The sequence below is a fragment of the Sorex araneus genome, chromosome 5, assembly GCF_027595985.1.
Source record: "Sorex araneus isolate mSorAra2 chromosome 5, mSorAra2.pri, whole genome shotgun sequence".
Lineage (NCBI taxonomy): Eukaryota > Metazoa > Chordata > Mammalia > Eulipotyphla > Soricidae > Sorex > Sorex araneus.
Window position 1 is genome coordinate 49,043,962 of NC_073306.1, and position 19,020 is coordinate 49,062,981.

General features: G+C 47.5%; 1 protein-coding gene across 1 annotated transcript in view; it reads left to right on the top strand.

Moving 5' to 3' along the window:
- Positions 1-8,745: 8,745 nt before the first annotated feature.
- STMN1 (stathmin 1) overlaps positions 8,746-19,020 on the top strand; it is a 39,354-nt gene continuing 29,079 nt past the window's right edge. Inside the window, exon 1 of the mRNA XM_055138622.1 lies at positions 8,746-8,770. The gene's annotated coding sequence lies outside the window, so the exon portion shown is untranslated. The remainder of the gene's footprint in view (positions 8,771-19,020) is intronic.

Here is a 19,020-nt window from a genome sequence, read left to right on the forward strand (position 1 = left end):
GTTGCTGCTTATCAAAAGCGGTATGCATCTTGGTCAGTTTTCCAGATGAGAATCAGGCAAGAGGTTTTGCAACTTTCACTTATTCACTGAATACTCATTAATTTTTCAGACACTGTTTTAAGCCCGAGGGAGAGAGATAGGAATCTTTGCCCTCGTGGAGCCAAGGTTTTAGGAGAAGAAAACAGACATGAAAACTGTGCAAGTTCATACAGAGTAGGTCGGGTGTTTTTGAAGTTCTGTGAGGAGAAACTGGTGGGGGCAGGTGAGCACCAAGCAGGGAGAGCATTATATGTCCACTGATGGTGATTGGACATCTAGTCTGGGAGTGAAAAGCGAGCAAAGGGGCCTCTGTGACAATGGAAAAAAAAAAAAACAAGAAATTTGGGGCAGACAAACTCCATTGAATCCTGGTTCTCTATTTCTTCCTGCTTGGCCTGTGGTGCTGGACCCTGATTTCGAGCTTTAGATCCTCCACTGACAGCACGTAATAAATGCAGCTGTCTTATGAGGATGTTGCCGAAGTTAGAATGAAATGGTATGTGCAAAGTGTTTGGCACTAAATACGTCAACGGGAATCATTTTTGCTAGATGACTTCAGGTTTCACCTCACCCAGTCCAGTTTCCCTTATTTTCAGAGACTGTCTCTCGGATGCAGAGGTCTTAGCAGGGGAACTAGAGTCTGTTTCCCTTCCTGAGCCTAGCAGCAAGATGAGGCTTAACCCTCTAGTGACATTTAGAAGGAAGTTACTCTGCAGCATTACTAACAGTGCTGTCTGTAAACAAAGGGTTTCATTTCGAAGAAAGACAGATCCCTGGCAACACACACACACACACACACACACACACACACACACACACACACACACACACACTCATACACCACTCCTTTCCTTACATTTCTTTCTTTTTCCTCTCTGATAAAGGTGTGGTCTTCAATCTAGTTCACTGATTGCAAAATCCTGAATTGATTCAACACACGATCTATTTTCATCTCTCTACCACTTGCTTAAAATAAGGAGCTCATTGCTATTCTACCCACGGCTGCGTCTAAATCATAACTGGGCTGGGAGTTGAATACATTTTTCTCGCTTCTGCTAAACACCATTTTGATCTCTGCTAAGCCCACAGGTTCTCAGATGAGGGTCTGATTTGGAGTCCATGCCTGGACCCAAAGGGAAGCCAGGTTTGGAGGGACCCGCCCTTGCTCAGAGCGAGCTTCTCTCCCCATGACCTGTTTGTCTCCCTCTGAAAATGATCAGGATACCTGCAGCTAAGTGGCGCCGCCTCCCAAGCTGTCACAGTTCCTCTCCTTTCACCAGCCCTCATTCCTCTGTGGGGCTTGGTGAGCTTTTGTTTCCAGTTTCTCCTGCAAAGGCTTGTATCTAGCACAACACCCAACTGTCAGCCTTCACCAGGCTCAACATCGCCTGAATTTTAAAAAAAGGAAAACTGGGGCCAGAGAGATAGTGCAGGGATTCAAACTGTTTGCCTCGCATGCTGCCAGACCAGTCTGAGTCCCTGGTGTACAGAGCCGGAGTAGCTCTGAGCACTGCCTGATGCCTCCCCCACCTCCAAAGAAAGGGTTTAAAAAAGAAAACAAACAAAACAAAACTACTTGATCTAAACACCTTCTGGATTTGAGTCATCCCCTTCTGGCCTTTGTTACAAACGAGTAAAGTTCAACCCAGAGAAACTAGTAAAGTTCAAGTCCAGAAAAACAGTTTGATAAACATCAATTATAAGAGAGACTCTTGGCTCCTGGGGAATGACGGGCGGGCATGCACTAGTTCTGCCGGAAGCATATGCTTTTCCCTCTCTGATCCCCGTCCAAATCCAGCCCCTCCCATTCCTGCCTCTCCGTCTTCTCCTAAGAAGGGGCAGCACTAGTTGTCACCATTTCATGATGGAGAAGGACTTGGTGGTTCAGATTAATGTAGGAGGCTGCCCTGAGGGCAGATCAAAAACCTGCGTGTCTCTCTATGGCATTATTATTATTATGAATTTTCCTCATGCATTTTTTTTTGTTTTGGGGCCACAAGCAGCAGTGCTCAGGGCTCACACCTGACTTTGTGCTCACATTCCCAACATGATTCTTGAGCCCCCAGGGGACCATTTGGGGTGCTAGGTATCGAGCCTAGGTTGGCTGCACACAAGACAAGTGCTTTATTACTTTTTTTCTTTTGGGGTCACACCCAGAGATGCACAGGGGTTACTCCTGGCTCTGCACTCAGGAATTACTCCTGGCAGTGCTCAGGGATGCTGGGAATCGAACCCGGGTTGGCTACGTGCAAGGCAAACACCCTACCCGCTGTGCTGTGCTATCGCTCCAGCCCCAAGACAAGTGCTTTAACCCTTGTTTTATCTCTCCAGCTCCTCCCATGTATGTTTGATAACAAAGCTTGTTGCCCCAGAATTTTGGTATAAGGAGGAGGTACCAAGGGAAAGAGTAAGTGCTCCATTCTGCTGTCCAGGAAAACAGAGGGCAGAAAGGACCTCAGAAAGAGGAGACAAAGGAGAGAGGAGAAAGCTGGCTTTCACCTCTTTGTTCAGAAATGGCTCTAGGGACCAGAGAGATGGTGCAGCCGATACGAAGCTTGCCTTGCACGTGGCCTGCCTGGGTTTGATCCTCAGCGCTCCAGCGCTCTGTATGGTCCCTGAGCCCTGCCAGGAGGAATCCCTGCATGCAGAGTCAGGAATAAATCCTGAGCACTGCCGGGTGTGATCCAAAAGCAAACAACAAAAGAAATCACTCTAGGGGGCTGGAGCAATGGCACAGCGGGTAGGGCGTTTGCCTTGCACTCGGCCGACCGGGGTTCGATTCCCAGCATCCTATATGGTCCCCTGAGCACCGCCAGGGGTAATTCCTGAGTACAAAGCCAGGAGTAACCCCTGTGCATCGCTGGGTGTGATCCAAAAAGCAAAAAAAAAAAAACAAAAAAAACACTACGCAGGCAAGGCCACAGCAGTGAAGGAGGTGAGTGACTGCCAGCCAACCACAAAACCAGCCAGGCCAGAAAACGGACTCTCAAACTTGGGCTTCACCTAATTCTAAATTCACTTCCAACTAATCCTAAATGTGCTGTTTATTAGCCCTGTTACCCTGGACAACTTACTTTGTCTTCCTGGACCTCGGCTTCCTCATCAAAAACATGGAAGTCATATATTATGATAATATATTATTTCTACCTAATAAGTTGTAGTACCTGAGCCGGCATGTAAGGAAGTACACATAGCACAGTGTGGCATAAACAGTGGTTGTGGTTACTAAGTGCCTAAATGTGCTCGGCCTTTTGTGCTGGTCACTGGAAATACTTAGATAACTAAGGTCAGTCATTTCCCAGGGAGATGGTATAAAATGTCACAGAAGCCAGAGATTCCATTTTATACTCCACAAGGTTTCACAAGATAATGAACTCATAAAATGTGAGTGGTTTTTCTAGGACTTTAATAAAAAGTAGGCGCTAGAGAGATAGTATAGCTGATAAGGCACTTGCCTTGTACACAGCTGACCTGGGTTCGACCCTCAAGCACCACATAGAATCCTCTGAACCCTGCGAGGAGTGACCCTTGAGCACTAAGACAGAAATAAGCCCTGAGCACAGTCAGGGAGCACAACATGGCCCCCAAACAAAAACAGAACAAAAACAAAATAAAGCAAAAGTAACTGTCCAGTGACTGGAGCGATAGCACAGTGGGTAGGGCGTTTGCCTTGCATGCAGCTGACCCGAATTCAATTCAGCTGTCCCTCTCGGAGAGCCTGGCAAGCTACTGAGAGTATCTCACCCGCATGGCAGAGTCTGGCAAGCTACCCGTGGCATATTCAATATGCCAAAAACAGTAACAAGTCTCACAATGAAGATGTTACTGGTACCCGCTCAAGCAAATCAATGAACAACGGGACGACAGTGCTACAACTGTCCATAGGGCAGGGATGTGGCTCAGAGGTAGACCACTTGCCTTGTCTGTGTGAGGTTTTGAGTTTGATTCTTAATACTGAAAGAAGAGGAAGAAGTGCTTAAATCCAGACCCTGGGGGCCAAATACCACTTGTTCCCCTGAGCACATCCAGGAGGGACCCTGAGCACTCACTGTGCAAGAAGTTGCCCCACTGCTGGATATGGTCCAAAAAAGAAAAAAAATATATTTGTCTCTAAAGGCCACTGGTGCATAGGAAGCCCTCAGCCCTCCCGACAGGCCAGCAGCTCAGCGTTGCACTGTTCAGTGGCCTCACTATTACGTTTTATGTTCCCACCTCAGGGTGGGGATGGGGAATAAGAGGTAAAAATACCCAAAACATAATTTGAAAGGAGGTAAAATGACCAAAACAAGGGCCAGAGAGACAATACAGTGGGTAGGACACTTACATATGGCTAATCAAGGTTTGATCCCTGGTATCCCATATAGTCCCCCGATCCTGCCAGGAGGTGATCCCTGAGTGCAGAGCCAGGAGTAAACCCTGAGTCCAACTGGATATGGCCCCAAATTAAAAAAAAAAATTGGTCAGAGCCTGAGGAATAGATAAAGCAATCAGTAGATCATTGTGTGGAATCAAAGAATTTAGGAGAAAGGCTTGTTGCAGGTTTGGGTTGAAGTGAAACCCTGTTTCCTGCCCCCCCCCCCAGGCTGGACATGGATTGGCAGAGGGAGCAGTGGGATGGGTGGGGTGGGGTGGGGGGAAAGAGGGTGGTGTGCCCCCTACCCAGGAGCTGTGCCAGTGGCTCTGCTGCCCACAGAGCTCCAGTTGAAGGCTGTCTTGGGACTCAAGAGCTTGTCGACCTGCCTGTCTTTGCCTTGCCCTCTTTGTCTTTCCCTTCCAGGCATGGCTACCTTTCAGGGCCTACATCCTTCTAGATTCAGATCCCACAGATTCTATAATAGCTCCAAGAAGTAGACTCCGGGTCAGGTGAGGCTCCTCCCTGTCCCAAGGGACCCCGCCCTGGAAGCCAAAAACTTCCAGAACTCAACTGCTGCCATGCCCACTGCTGCCATGCCCACTACACACTCAGGCCGAGCCTCACCCATAAGTAAACCTAACCCTGGACTGCTCTGTCACATTTATGCCGCCTGACATCTGATACCTCACACCACTCATACTCCAAGAGGAACCCACCACATTTGATAGGGTTTAAAGTAGAAGGCATGGGGCTGGAGTGATTGTACAGCAGGGAGGGCATTTGCCTTACATGCGGCCGACCCAGGTTCAATCCCCGGCATCCCATATAGTCCCCTGAGCACCGCCAGGGGTAATTTCTGAGCATAGAGCCAGGAGTAACCCCTGAGCATCGCTGGGTGTGACCCAAAAAGCCAAAAAATAAAATAAAAATAAATAAATAAAGTAGAAGGCAACCAATCTCAGAGGAAATAAACACACACACACACACACACACAAACACACAAGGCTCAACCCTTAACAACATATTACTAATCTCTTATAGAAGGGCTTAATGACCCCTGGGTGAAATACAACAATCTTCACACACTCTCTTCTAAATAAAGTTTTTTTGAAGTATTTTCAGTGTTTTATTCATAACAAACAATACAAAATACATTTTTTTGGTTCTGCTTTGGTGCAGCGGTTGGGGTTCAGGATGGAAACATCCAAACTATGGTGGCGGGAAGGTGTAATGGTGGTGGGATTGGTGTTCAAATAGTAAATGTAATCAAATATTGTGAAAAAAATAAAAAGAAGCAGGCACCCATCACTTCTCAGAAAACAAAGGCATAGAAGAAACAGCACATCCAAGAGCACAGGATGAGATGTGGGGATCCCATAAGTGGCCCAGCGCTGCTGGTTCCAAGGCCTGAGCTGCCACAGTCTGTCTGGATGCGTCCCTCCCCCGGGGCAGGTATCCAGGCTTTGGCAAAGGAGAGGTTCCCCCAGAGGACCACAGGCTCTTTAGACACAAAACATCCCTCTTTTTCCAGGGGGAGTTACAGGGACTTCAGGAAGCCAGTCAGGACGGAGTGAGCCCCAGCAACAGTTTCTGGAGTGGGGAGCTGGGACCCTCGTGGGTCCCTTGCAATATCACGTAGCTTCTTGCTGTCCATCTCTCAGTATGGGAAGGAAAGAAGCAATGTGAGAAATGCTGTGGCAGTGGTAAAAGCATAGAAACAGGCAAACATGAAGGAGGGCTAGTACTCCTTGGTTATTTCTCTTTCAGTTCCTTTATTTGCTCACTCAATGCTGGAAAATTCTTCACTGAACACTTGTGCCATGACAGACATTGCAGAGTACTGGGGAGCCAGGAAAACCCCCAGTACTATAAAGAACCCAAAGGGAAGAGACACCAATCTAAACAAATAATTAGAATGCAGAAGTATGAGGGGGGCATAGAGGCTTGGAGTATAGAAGTGGGTGCAGTGGCCACTAATTGGAGTCAGAAAGGGCCCTGCAAGGGGAGGCTGGGTGGAAGGGGGCAGAGGCCGGCAGAGAAAGCCTGAGTAGTCGTAGAGCTGATGCCGATGGTGAGTGTTGATGGGGCACCTGGTATCTGAGGGAAGTCTGGTGGCTGTCTCTTTGGGGTACAGTGTGACGCATCAGTTACTCAGATTCTCTTTAGAGCATGTTCAGTGTGCATGTCCCTGCAATGAAATTCAATGATGGAACTTGGCTACGCAGTTCCAAGGGAAGAACGGATTTTTTTGTTGTTGTTTTGTTTTTGGGCCACACCCAGTGATGCTCAGGGGTTACTCTGGACTTGCACTAAGGAATCATTTCTGGCAGTGCTCGGGAGACCATATGGGATGCTGGAGATTGAATCTAGGTCAGCCGCGTGCAAGGAAAGTCCCTACCCACTGTACTATTGCTCCCGCCCGGAAGAGAGATTTTAAGCAGTCTCAGCTTTGAGTCAGCCACGTTTTGTCTCCCTCTGTTCCTATGTCGGTAAATGCTCTACAGTGAACACCCTGAGCGCCAGCTCCTTCCTTGCACGTGAACACCCAGTGTTGCTCTGGGTGGTTCCTGAGAGATCACCATTTGTGTGGGTTGCAGTTGAGCTGACTTACTCCTTGGGCCAGGGTTTTCAGCCGAACCACCTAGAAAGACTGTTCCCCTTGGGCCCAGCCTGCACCATGCTAGGTCTAACTAGTACTGGTTTTACTGGGTTGAATAGCAACCCACTGCAACCTCAGGCAGAGAGAACACCTCAGGACACCTTCCTCAGAGGGACCATGACGGTGGCCTTAGCTCTCTACAACCTCTCTCTTGGATGATATTTAATCTGCATAGGCCTCAATATTTATTCTCTGAGTTTGTTCCAGTTGGAGCCTGAGCGTCCAAAGTTGCCATTTCATGAGGGTTTTTTATTCCTGCTTTAACTTATCCTGATCTTGACCTAGTTTGTTTGGTTTTGTTGTTGTTGTTGTTATTTTGCTTTTTGGGTCACACCCAGTGATGCTCAGGGGTTGTCTCTGCACTCAGAAATTACTCCTGGTGGTGCTTGGGGGACCATATGGGATGCCGGGGACTGAACCCAGGTCAGCTGCATGCAAGGCAAACGCCCTACCTGCTGTCTTCTCGCCCGACCCCTGATCTTGTTTTTTGTTTTTTTTTTTTCTTTTTGGGTCACACCTGGCGATGCTCAGGGGTTACTCCTGGCTCTGCACTCAGGAATTACTCCTGGCAGTGCTTGGGGGACCATATGGGATGCCGGGGATCGAACCCGGGTCGGCCGCGTGCAAGGCAAACGCCCTACCGGCTGTGCTATCACTCCGGCCCCCCGACCCCTGATCTTGACCTAGCTTATCCTATGAAGCACTTGGCTATTTTCTCCCTCAGACTGGAACTGAGGAGAAACATTTAGAATTAACAGTCCAGCTTCACAGATCTGAAGAGTGAGGCCCAAATGAGGCCATAGACTTGCTCCCAGTTGCATGCGAGTTACGTCTCAGCCTAGAACAGCTCTTCGGTTCGAGGCTGTGCTAGTGGATGTTCGCAAGAACAAATCCTTATCCTGGGAAAAGCCACATAAACCCTGTCCTTAGGAAATTTAGAGCCAGAGGTCAAATCGAAAAAGATACCTCTGGTTTTAAATGGCCCTGTGGAGCTTGAGGGCAGGAGCCAATACAATTAGGCAAATATTACTATGTCCAAGGCAGAGATCTGTAAGCTCTTAATACTTCCTTGACCCTCTATGACCTGAGAAAAGTGATCAATATTCTTTCAGGCTTGTCAAGAACAGACCGGTCATAGCGGGAGTCTGGACCCAGCCAAAGACTGCTGGAGAATAGTGAGGAAACAGACAGAGCAGAAAGGGCGTTAAGATTGGGAACCTTGGTGGCATGTGACCTGTTCTCTAAACCATCTGTCCTTGCAAACCCTTCCTAGCAGCCCAGAGCAAGTAGGGACAGAGACGGGGTCATTGAAACACAAATTACCTGCTTTTATAAGGCCCTTGGGTGTGAAGTAATTGGTCTTTCCTCTCTGAGTGGAGATTTACCCAAGATGAATGCTTTTACTGGCCAGCCCAGTGTCCCTCACCCAGTGGCTGGTCCTGGAGGCTCCTAGGAGTGGGAAAGGATAGGCTTCCAGAAAGAGAAGTTTAAAACCTAGCTCCAAGGTAAGATTCCAGCCTGGACCCGAGCAAATTAGTCTTTTGGCCTGGTTACCATGGAGACAGACAGGCGGCAGCTGTGCGGGAAGCAGGCTCAGCAGCTTCACCAGCATTGAGGAGGATTCTGAGACTGCCTGTGGGGGAGGGGCTCGACACCCCACTTCTCCCCCAGATACGGAGGCTCCTGACTGCTCCCACAAGGCCCACACCCAGGATCTGGTGAGTTACCAATGCCACAAAAGGAGCCATGGCAGTGCCGGGCCCTGAAAGCCGGTTTGCTTCCAGCCTCCTGCTCAGCTTTTGGAACAAACAGATTTTCCAGTGCTGAGCTCCTGCGCCCTGGGAGGGTTCCCAGCTCCCTCCTTGGAGAGGATAAATCCTTAGAGGTGTATCCCAGCGTGTTGGCCACCAGAGGCTAATTTGGACCTGTGTTCTATCACCATTGCTCTGGAAAATCTGGCAGAGGTGGTTTAGGGACTCCACCAGCCATTGTCTGGGAAAGACTCTTGAAGCTGAGCCAGGGACAAATGATGAGGTTTATTGTTCCCTCATTTGATGTTGCACTGATATCAGTAATTGGTGGCTTCAATTCCTGTTCTCTCCTGGGGGGAGGGGGGGGAACAGTTCTGGGCTCCCCCCTCCGCAGGTTATCTTTGGAAACTGGCCTGGGAGTCAGGTCACCTGAGTCCATTTTCCTGGCAGCTCTGCCTGGACGCTGAACTCAGTGTCTCTTTTGTCACTTTGGGAGGAAAAATGAGGCTGGTCTGGTCCTTCCTCATCTAAGAGAACGGAGTCGTTGGGAGAAGGCAAAGAATAGAGAAAAGCAGAGGCTGCTTCGGACCCGCCCGGCTTTGGATGTCGTCATTTTAATTATGAGGGTAGTTCTAGTGTGGCTGTGATTAAAGGAAACAGCCAATGCCAAGTACATATATGAAGGAAACTAAGAAAATGACCCCTTACCTAAAAAAAGCCCCATCTATCCCTGTTGGAAAAACGCTGATTCTTTTCTTGCATCTTTTCACCTCTTTCTCAATGTGTATCCTTTCTCCCTCTGCTTCTTGTTGTTATTGCTGAAGCTGTTTATACCAATGATAAAGGAGTACCTTTTAAAGTAAAAGATGCAAACGCCATGTTAAATGTAGAATCAAAAGTCAAAGTCTCAGGGTAGGGGTACAGCTCAGCAATAGAGCACATGCCTTTCATGGATGAGGCCCTGGGTTCGATTCCCAGCACTGAAAGAAAAGAAAAAAAGCAAATGCCCTTCGTCTATCCCCTCCATCAGAGACAGTTGTTAACAATCTACAATCCTCCATATGCTTCTGCTTGCCACCTTGCATTTTCCCTTTCTTTCACAAATGCAATCATAACATCTACAGTGCTCTGTGAGTTTGCTTGTCCAGTCACAATAATGTGATTCTGTAGATTTTTTTTTCAATGCTGATTCTCTTCCCTAATTTTCCATGACTGCTGCTAAATAATCTGCAGGCTGGATTTTCCGTATTATGTAAGAGGTCTCCTCCTAAAGACATAAGTTGTTTATAATCTTTTGTTATTCATACCTATGCTTTGAGCAACTGAGCATCTATTTACACATTTGCTTCTAGAAGCAGAGATGTTAAATTTGTGTTTGTATATCTTTAATTTTTCTAAATATGGGGAATTCATATTTAAGGTTTTGATTAAAAAAAATAGTCCAAGACATGATGCTCACTGCAAAAAACGTGGAAAGATATAGCAAGCTGCATGGGAAGAAATAAAATCACTCACAGATCCTCCACCAGCCGCCATAACTGCTCACTGTGGGGTGTGTTCCTTGCAATGATTTTCTAGCTTTTGTTACAGTCATCAGATCTACCAAGTAGATTTTTTCTATCTACCTTATTTTTGCTGAATGATAAGAACATCTCCCATGTTACTCAAATATTTTTGTAGAACAGATTTCATAATAAGTTTATATATACCTGGCTCCATGATAGATTTATAAATGCTTTTCATAATTTTCTTAGCTATTTTTCTTTTATTGGACTTTTGAGTTACCTGCATTTTTCCACTATAGTCACAGCTCAGTGGAGATCTTTTTTGCTTAAATCTTTGTCTGGAATCTGATAAGCTCCTAAAAGGGGAATCACTGGGTTAAGAAATAGGATTTCAGGGAACCTATTTGTTACGAGGTGAATTTTGACTTGCTAATAATTATACTGATACAAATTCCAAAAGGTTACAAAAATTTTTTAAAGCCTCTTTCCTACTTGTCCCTCAAAGGTTTTTCTCCTTAATGTCAGTAACTTCATATTGTATTACCTAGTTTCTTGAGTATCTTTCTTAGGGGAAAAAGATGTGTGTGTGTGTGTGTGTGTGTGTGTGTATGTGTGTATGTGTGTGTGTGTGTAGTGTATGTATGCATTTGTGTACACGTATATCCTTTAAGTATAGAAATAGCATGTGAGATGTATTTTTCTTTTTACTTAATATTTCTTGATTGTTCCATATATGAAAGAGAAATTGTCTCATTTTCCAAAACGATTGCATAGAATTTTTTAAAATGGATGTTCCATAATTAACAATCAATCATATTGATTTTTAGCTTTCCTCCTCTCTTGCTTTGAACAATGCAATAATTAATATCCTTTCATTTTCTCTGTGTGCTTGTGCTCCCAGCTCAGAATACTTTCCTATAAGGGGACCTGCAGGGTGGCAGGGATGACACAGGGGATCTGGAGCTACCCCCAGGGGCTGGTCACATCCCCACTTAACGGGATGGACAGTTCTGAAAGCTCTTGACACAAGGGATCAAACTGCTATTTACACTCTCACCAGAAATAAACATACCTGTGCACTCCTGCCACTGAGTAAGAAATAGTAAGGTGACATTTGTAGCATTAGTTCTCTGCTGTAATTTTTTTTTCTTTTTGGGTCACACCCAGCGTTCGACAGGGGTTACTCCTGGTTCATGCACTCAGGAATTACTCTTGGCAGTGCTTGAGGGACCTATGGGATGCTGGGAATCGAACCCGGGTTGGCCATGTGCAAGGCAAATGCCCTACCATTGTGCTATCACTCCAGCCCTGCTGCTGTCATTTTTTCTTTAAAAAGAGCCTGTGGAAGATTAGCCACCATGAGCAAAGAGTTCATTCTGAAAACGTTCAATATAAAACAATGGAAAAACGCAGGATCTGGGAGAATTTCCGAATCCTAAGTTTGCACTATTTTTGTCTGACCTTGGGCAAGGTTTCTCCTCTCTGAGCCTGCAGTCTTGGAGCTGTCACGGGGAGGAAATGAGCTAACACTCTCAGGACAGTGCTTGGCACATAGCAAGGGTTCAAAAGGTGGTAACAAGGAGGACAATTTGTTAAGGAAATGATATGCCAGCCCTGCCAGTCATCCCGATTGTGAGGAGGAAGGGCCCCCTTGCAGGCCCTGAAAAGTAGCTTGGGTGGGGTCTTGGTTGTTTCCTTCCCCGGCAAATTCTTGTGATGCTCATTCCTGCCTGGCCAGGGGAAGAAAAGGAAGCCTGGCCGTTATTTTCTGCAGGGAAAGAGATGCCACACTCTCAGAGCGTCTGTGGGCTGGGACCCTATGCATCGTGAAGGGGCCAGGCTCCTTCACCCCGCTTCACCCCGCGTGGTGCTCCCTCGGCGTCGCCGAGATCTGAGGGTGGATGCGAGGTGAACGGAGAAACGGCGCTCCCCCACCCCGTCCCCCTGGGTCACTCGATAAACTGACAGCGGGCGCTGGCTTCCTGCCCAGATTCAGAGCCGGGTGGGCGCCGCTGCCCGCGCCCTGGCCCAGGAGGTCCGCGGGAGATTTTAGTAGTTTCTCCGCAGCGGGGCTCCCCTCCAGCCCCGCCAGCGCAGCCCACCGGCTCCCAGGCCCTGCAAAACAGTTGCAAAGCAGGCACCCTCCGGGGCTCCAAGGTGCCACCGCGGGCTCGGTACTCCAAGTCCAGCGAGCGAGACGGGGTCCCCAGGGAGGGGGACTTGTGGGCCCCTGCCCTTCTCCCGCGCCCGAGATGCTTCGAGGCCGAGTGCACAGTGCGCGTGACGTCACTGCGGTCCCCACTCCGGGAGCGGCAGGTACACGCGCCCGGGTGCACGGGCAGCGGTTCCTTCTCCTGGTCGGAGCACGGTGCCTCTCCTTCCCGTCCCTGCTCCTCCCTGCCCACCCCTCCTTCTGGGGTCTTGTCTCGATTTCCCAGGGAGCACGACCTAGAGGGGAAACGGTGGCGTTGGGTGTGGTCGGCGCTGCAGGAAGCAGGTGACCTGGGTCCATCTTAGCCCACGTGGCTCCGAGGTTCTAGACCGGGGACCCGCCCAGCCCAGTCGGGTATAAAAATGCGGGGAAAGCGCTGTGAGTGAGGTGGAGGGAATGAATTCTCTGCATTTGTTCTTCTCGAGGAAAGCTGAAAATATTCATCCCGGGATGGCCCCGGCCATTCTGTTTCTTGGGTTCCACCCGGGAGAAAATCTCGCACGTGTGCGAGAGCATGCCTAGGACAGGGCTGTTGTCTGTTACAAATCATTGAAATATAGCTCAGTGGCTGCTTATTAATAGGGAAAATCAAAATAAAGTATGGTTTAAATAGGTCACTGGCAAGAGGGAATGAAATCTGTTGTCATAGATTCACTTTGTATGCAGACATGGATAGAACTAAACATATTAAGTAAAAGCAGAGAGTTAAAGAATAGTGCACAGAAACTCATACAGATTTTATATTTCAGAGAATACAGATTTTCTATAATTCATTTCAACAAATGCAAAGCTTAAAAAAATTTTTTTTTGTAATTTAAGAAGAAGGATCCTGTGGGGCTGGAGCGATAGCACAGCGGGTAGGGCCTTTGTCTTGCACGCGGTCGACCCGAGTTTGATTCCCAGCATCCCATATGGTCCCCTGAGCACCGCCAGGGGTAATTCCTGAGTGCAGAGCCAGGAGTAACCCCTGTGCATCGCCGGATGTGACCCAAAAAGCAAAAAAAAAAAAAAAAAAAAAGAAGAAGTATCCTGAGACAGTGATGAAGGGAAGCAGACATGTGGAAGTTGTGGTGTTAGCACTTGGTAGGCATGAACAGTATTGTAAATCATGGTGCAAAAGAAAAAAAAGTTCTTTTAAAATGTATTATTTTATTATTATTATTATTATTATTATTATTTTGCTTTTTGGGTCACACCCAGTGGTGCACAGGGGTTACTCCTGGCTCTGCACTCAGGAATTACTCCTGGCAGTGCTGGGGGACCATATGGGATGCTGGGAATTGAACCCGGGTCAGCCATGTGCAAGGCAAACGCCCTACCCCTGTGCTATCGCTCCAGCCCCTATTATTATTTTTTTAAATAAGCACAGTTATCTCTGGGAAGTTGGGCAGATGGGTTGGATGTTGGGATAGAAAGTGAAAATGATGGGGCTGGAGCAATAGCACAGCAGGTAGGGCGTTTGCCTTGCACGCGGCCGACCCAGGTTCGATTCCCAGCACCCCATATGGTCTCCTGAGCACCTCCAGGAGTAATTCCTGAGTGCAGAACCAGGAGTAACCCCTGTGCATCGCCGGGTGTGACCCAAAAAGAAAAAAAAAAGTGAAAATGAGGATCGGAAAGAGGGTATAGTAGATAAAGCGCTTGCTTTACTCACAGAAGACCTGGGTTTGATCACCAGCATTCTATAAGGTCCCCTGTGCCCAACCAGGAATAATCCCTGAGTACAGAGGCAGGTACAAGGCCTGAGCACCATGGGGTGTGGCCCAAGAACAAAAACTAAATCTGAAAGAAAATGGAGATGAAAGGAACACATCAGCCTTCTTTGAGAAATCCTATATTTTTTTCCCTTTAAAAAAATGATAGGGTGGGGGGCTGGAGTGATAGCACAGCGGGTAGGGCGTTTGTCTTGCACACTGCCAACCCAGGTTTGATTCCCAGCATCCCATATGGTCCCCCGAGCACCGCCAGGAGTGATTCCTGAGTGCAGAGCTAGGAGTAACCTCTGAGCATTGCTGGGTGTGACCCAAAAAGCAAAAACAAACAAACAAACAAAAATGATAGGGTGGAGTAAGTTGAAAGGAGCAACACTCTGGGGAGGGGATGGTGTTAGAACACTGTATGTTTGAAACCTTATCATTAAGAGTATTATAAATCACCTTGCCTAAAAATTTAAAAATTGAAAAAAAAAACTTGGGAGAGGCCTAGCAGTCATGCATGAGACCAGGATTGGACCCCAGCCACAAATAAATAAAAATTTAAAATGACTGGACAGTCATATATTACTTAAGGAATTTATTTTATTTATTAAAATTTATTTTTGGTCTGGACCACACCCAGTGGTGCTCGTATTACTCCTGGCTCTAGACTCAGAAATTACTCTTGGGGGACCATGTGGGAGACTGGGGATCAAACCCAGGTCAACTACTTGCAAATGCCCTACCTGCTGTACTATCTCTCTAGCCCCTACTTAAGGAATTTTAAATTGTATATGGATAAAGAAAATACAAGAAACAAAGCTTGTCAAAATGTAAACAGTGGTTAATTCCATGTGATGGGAAATATTAACACTTTCTCGTTTGTATTTTCAGAATTTATTTTAGCCTTTAATAATTTTTTTTTATTGGGGGCTGGAGTGATAGCATAGCGGGTAGGGCGTTTGCCTTGCACGAGGCCGACCCAGGTTCAAATCCCAGCATCCCATATGGTCCCCTGAGCACCGCCAGGAGTAATTCCTGAGTGCAGAGCCAGGAGTAACCCCTGTGCATCGCCAGGTGTGACCCAAAAAACCAAAAAAAAAAATTTTATTTTTGGGGCTGGAGTGATAGCACAGCAGGTAGGGTGTTTGCCTCGCACGCGGCCAACCCAGGTTCAAATCCCAGCATCCCATATGGTCCCCTGAGCACTGCCAGGAGTAATTCCTGAGTGCAGAGCCAGGAGTAACCCCTGTGCACCCGCCGGATGTGACCCAAAAAACAACAACAAAAAAATTATTTTTATTTAGTTTGTTTTTTGTTTCATTTATTGGGCCACACCTGATGATGCTCAAGGATTATTCCTGGCACTACACTGGACGATGGTGGTTCAGGGGACTATATGGGAGGCCAGGGATCGAATTCAGGTTGACTGTGTGGAAGACAAGCACCTAACCTGCTGTAGTATTGCTCTGGCCCCTATTTTAGCCTTTTAAAATGTGGAAACACTGGGGCTGGAGAGACAGTGCCCTGGGCAGCCTGTTTGCTTGCCAGCACCCAACATGGATAGCTCTCTAGCACAGTAATCCCTAGGAACAGAGCCAGGAGTAAGGCCTGAGCACAGCTAAGTGTGCCCCAGACAATCAATCAATCAATAAATAAATAAATAAAATGTGGGAGTAGGGAGGATCCAGGAGGATAGTATGGTGCTGCCGTGGTTCCCTTGCATGTGAACAGCACTGCAGGCAGCGACTCCTGACCCAGCCAGGATTAAGTCCTGTGCAGTATCAGATATGGCTCCAATCTCCTTCCCCCCAAACAAATAAAATATGAGGGGGGGAGTTTAAAAATGACTGTGTGTCCCATCAAACCTTCATCTCAAAGAGCCCGTGATGTTGTATCTGTGGGGTCAGTATCCCCAAATCCTTGCCCCTCATGAACGTTCTTTAAGATTCATGGTTAATTGCTCTCCAGGCCAGAGCCCAGACTCACCATTTGAAACTGGACAGAACCTCACCAAAAGATCCCTAGACACCCTCTTCCCCTTCTTCTCAGGCCATTAGAGCAAGTACACTCAGGAATCACTCTTGGCAGTGCTCAGGGGATGATATGGGATGCAGGGGATCAAACCTGGTTGGCCGCAAGCAAGGTAAGTGTCCTCTGCTTGTACTTTTGTACTATCGCCCCGTCCCCTCCCAAGGGCAGTTGCTTTCTCTGGTCCTTGTGCTAGGGATTTCAGGTTCTGAAACTCTGGGGACTCCACCAGGACTTATTTTCCTTTGCCACACGTGGGATGCTCAGCGCTACTCCTGGCTCTGCACTCAGGAATTGCTCCTGTCAGTGCTTGGGGGATATGGGATGCTGGGGATTGAACCCAGGTCAGCCACATGCAAGGCAAGCACTTACCTACTGTATTATCTCTACAGCCCCTTCACCTGGATTTGAACTCATTAACTCTGACCCCCAGAACCCATATATATATATATATATATATATATATATATATATTTATGTATATGTATATGTGTGTGTGTTTGGTGTTTGTTTTATTTTGGTTTGGTTTTGAGCCACACCTGCACTGTTCAGAGCTTATTTGTGCTCCATGCTCAGGGATCACTCCTGATGGGATCTGGGAACCATCAGGAGTGCTAGGGATCAAACCTGCATTGGCGGTATGCAAGGCAAGTGATTTTTTCTTTTTTTTTTTTTTTTTACCCGTTGTACTATCTCTCTGGCCCCCGGAATCCACACTTTTTTTTTGAGGGGGGTCACACCTGGAGATGCTCAGGGCTGAATCCTGGCTCTGCACTCAGGAATTACTCCTGGTGCTTGGGGGACCACATGGGTTGCTGGGAATCGAACCCATGTCGGCCGCGTGCAAGGCAAACACCATACCCGCTGTGCTATCACTCCAGCCCCCAGAATCCACACTCTTAACCATATGCCCTGAGACTCTGATGTGCTCAATTCAGTCATGAACCAAATGTGTGTGAAGACCCAGCTGTGAGTTAGCACTGTTCTGTGATAATAAAGTGGGAATCTTTTATTCTTATTCTTATTCTTATTCTTTTATTTTAATCTTATTCTCAGGAATCTCACAGTCAAATGGGAGTGGGGGGCACAGAAAATAAATAAATATATACTTGGCCTCCTTTAAAGATATAGGACAATGAGAAGAACAGGGGGAGGGGATGAGTTTGGTTCTGGGCACGTTTAGCTTGAGATGCCTGAGACAAGTCTTGCCAGTGGGAAACATGAATCCCACCCAGACTCCCAGGAGGAGTCTGCCCAGGGTCCATTTCGGTGCATTTCGGTGCCTATCTGAGTCTCCTCAGCTGGATCCTGTGTCTCAAAGACCTTCGTGCCTTTGGACTAGATTAGGTTCCAGATAGTGTTTTTTCCACTAGATATTACCAGCTCCCATCTCCCCACCCCACTCTCTCTGTCTGCAACAGGGTCACCCCAAAGAACTTGATGTTGAGCTTCCATGTTTCCATGGATGTGATCTAGTCTGTAAATTGGGTCTTTGTAGACAATCAACTTAAAATGAGGTCCTGGGGGCTAGCCTTAATCCAAGATGACTGGTGTCTTAGCCACAGACGAAAGTAAGGTTAAGACACAGGGAGAGTGCGAGTTACCAACACAGGACGGCTGAGTGATTCAAGATTCAGAAGGAACCAACTGTGCCATCACCTGAATTCCTACTTCAGGGCCCAGGGAGAGTGAGAAGGAAATAACAGATTTCTGGTGCTAAAACAACCAGTGGCCTGCCCTGTCCTCAGGCCCGCCCCAGAGAAAAGCTCATGCTCACCCCTCTGAGGAGGTAGAGTTGGCACATTGAGCATGGAATTGAGGAAAGAAGCAGTTGGCAGCCCAACTTGGCTGTGGGAACTCAGAGGAGTATGTGTGTGCTGTGTGTGGGGTGGGGGTGGGGGCGGGGGTGCTCTGGAAGCCTTGCAGCTCAGACACTTACTGATCCAAGCGGCCATTAGCAAAAGCCCCTGCAGGTCTGGAAATCAGCCACAAATCCCAGCATCGGCTCCTTTACTGCCCCTTGTGTTTTTCTCTCTCGCACAACATCCCACCCTCCCTTCTCCACCCATCTCCCCAGCCACCCCCACCGGCTGGGCCTGGATTCTACTGAGTGCATGCTTTCACCCCCTGGGAATGAGTGTGATTTCCACAGCCTGGGTTTCAACTTCCTGTGACAGCTGTAACCTCTGTTCTCACTGAATTGCTAAGATTGTTGGTAAATGCCAACTGCTTGGAAGTTTTTGTAAGTAGCTGAGAACAGGCTCCTGTTACAGCAAATTGGGCTATGGAATGGCCCAGAAATATAATGAATTAAAAGAAACTAGTAACTATTTTTAGGTCCACCAGCACCCATTCAGAAAAAGACTATTGAGTTTTCCCAGTGTCATTTATTAAAGTAAACATCTTTTTTCTTTCAAGTATTCTTTTATTAGGGCTCCCCCCCCCTTTTTTTTTGTTTTGGGGCCATATCCTGTGGTGCTCAGGGCTTACGACTAGCTCTGTGCTTTGGGATTACTCCAGGTGATGCTTAGGGGGGCTATAGTGGTGCCAAGATTAAACCCAGGTTGGCTGCATGCAAGGCAAGCATCTTACCCGCTACACTATGTCTCTGACCTATTTTGTCTCATACCATTTGATTGCTATAGACTGGAGCAATAGCACAGTGGGCAGGGCATTTGCCTTGTATGCGGCCAACCCAGGTTCGATTCCTCCATCCCTCTCGGAGAGCCCGGCAAGCTACCGAGAGTATCCCACCCGCACGGCAGAAGCTGGCAA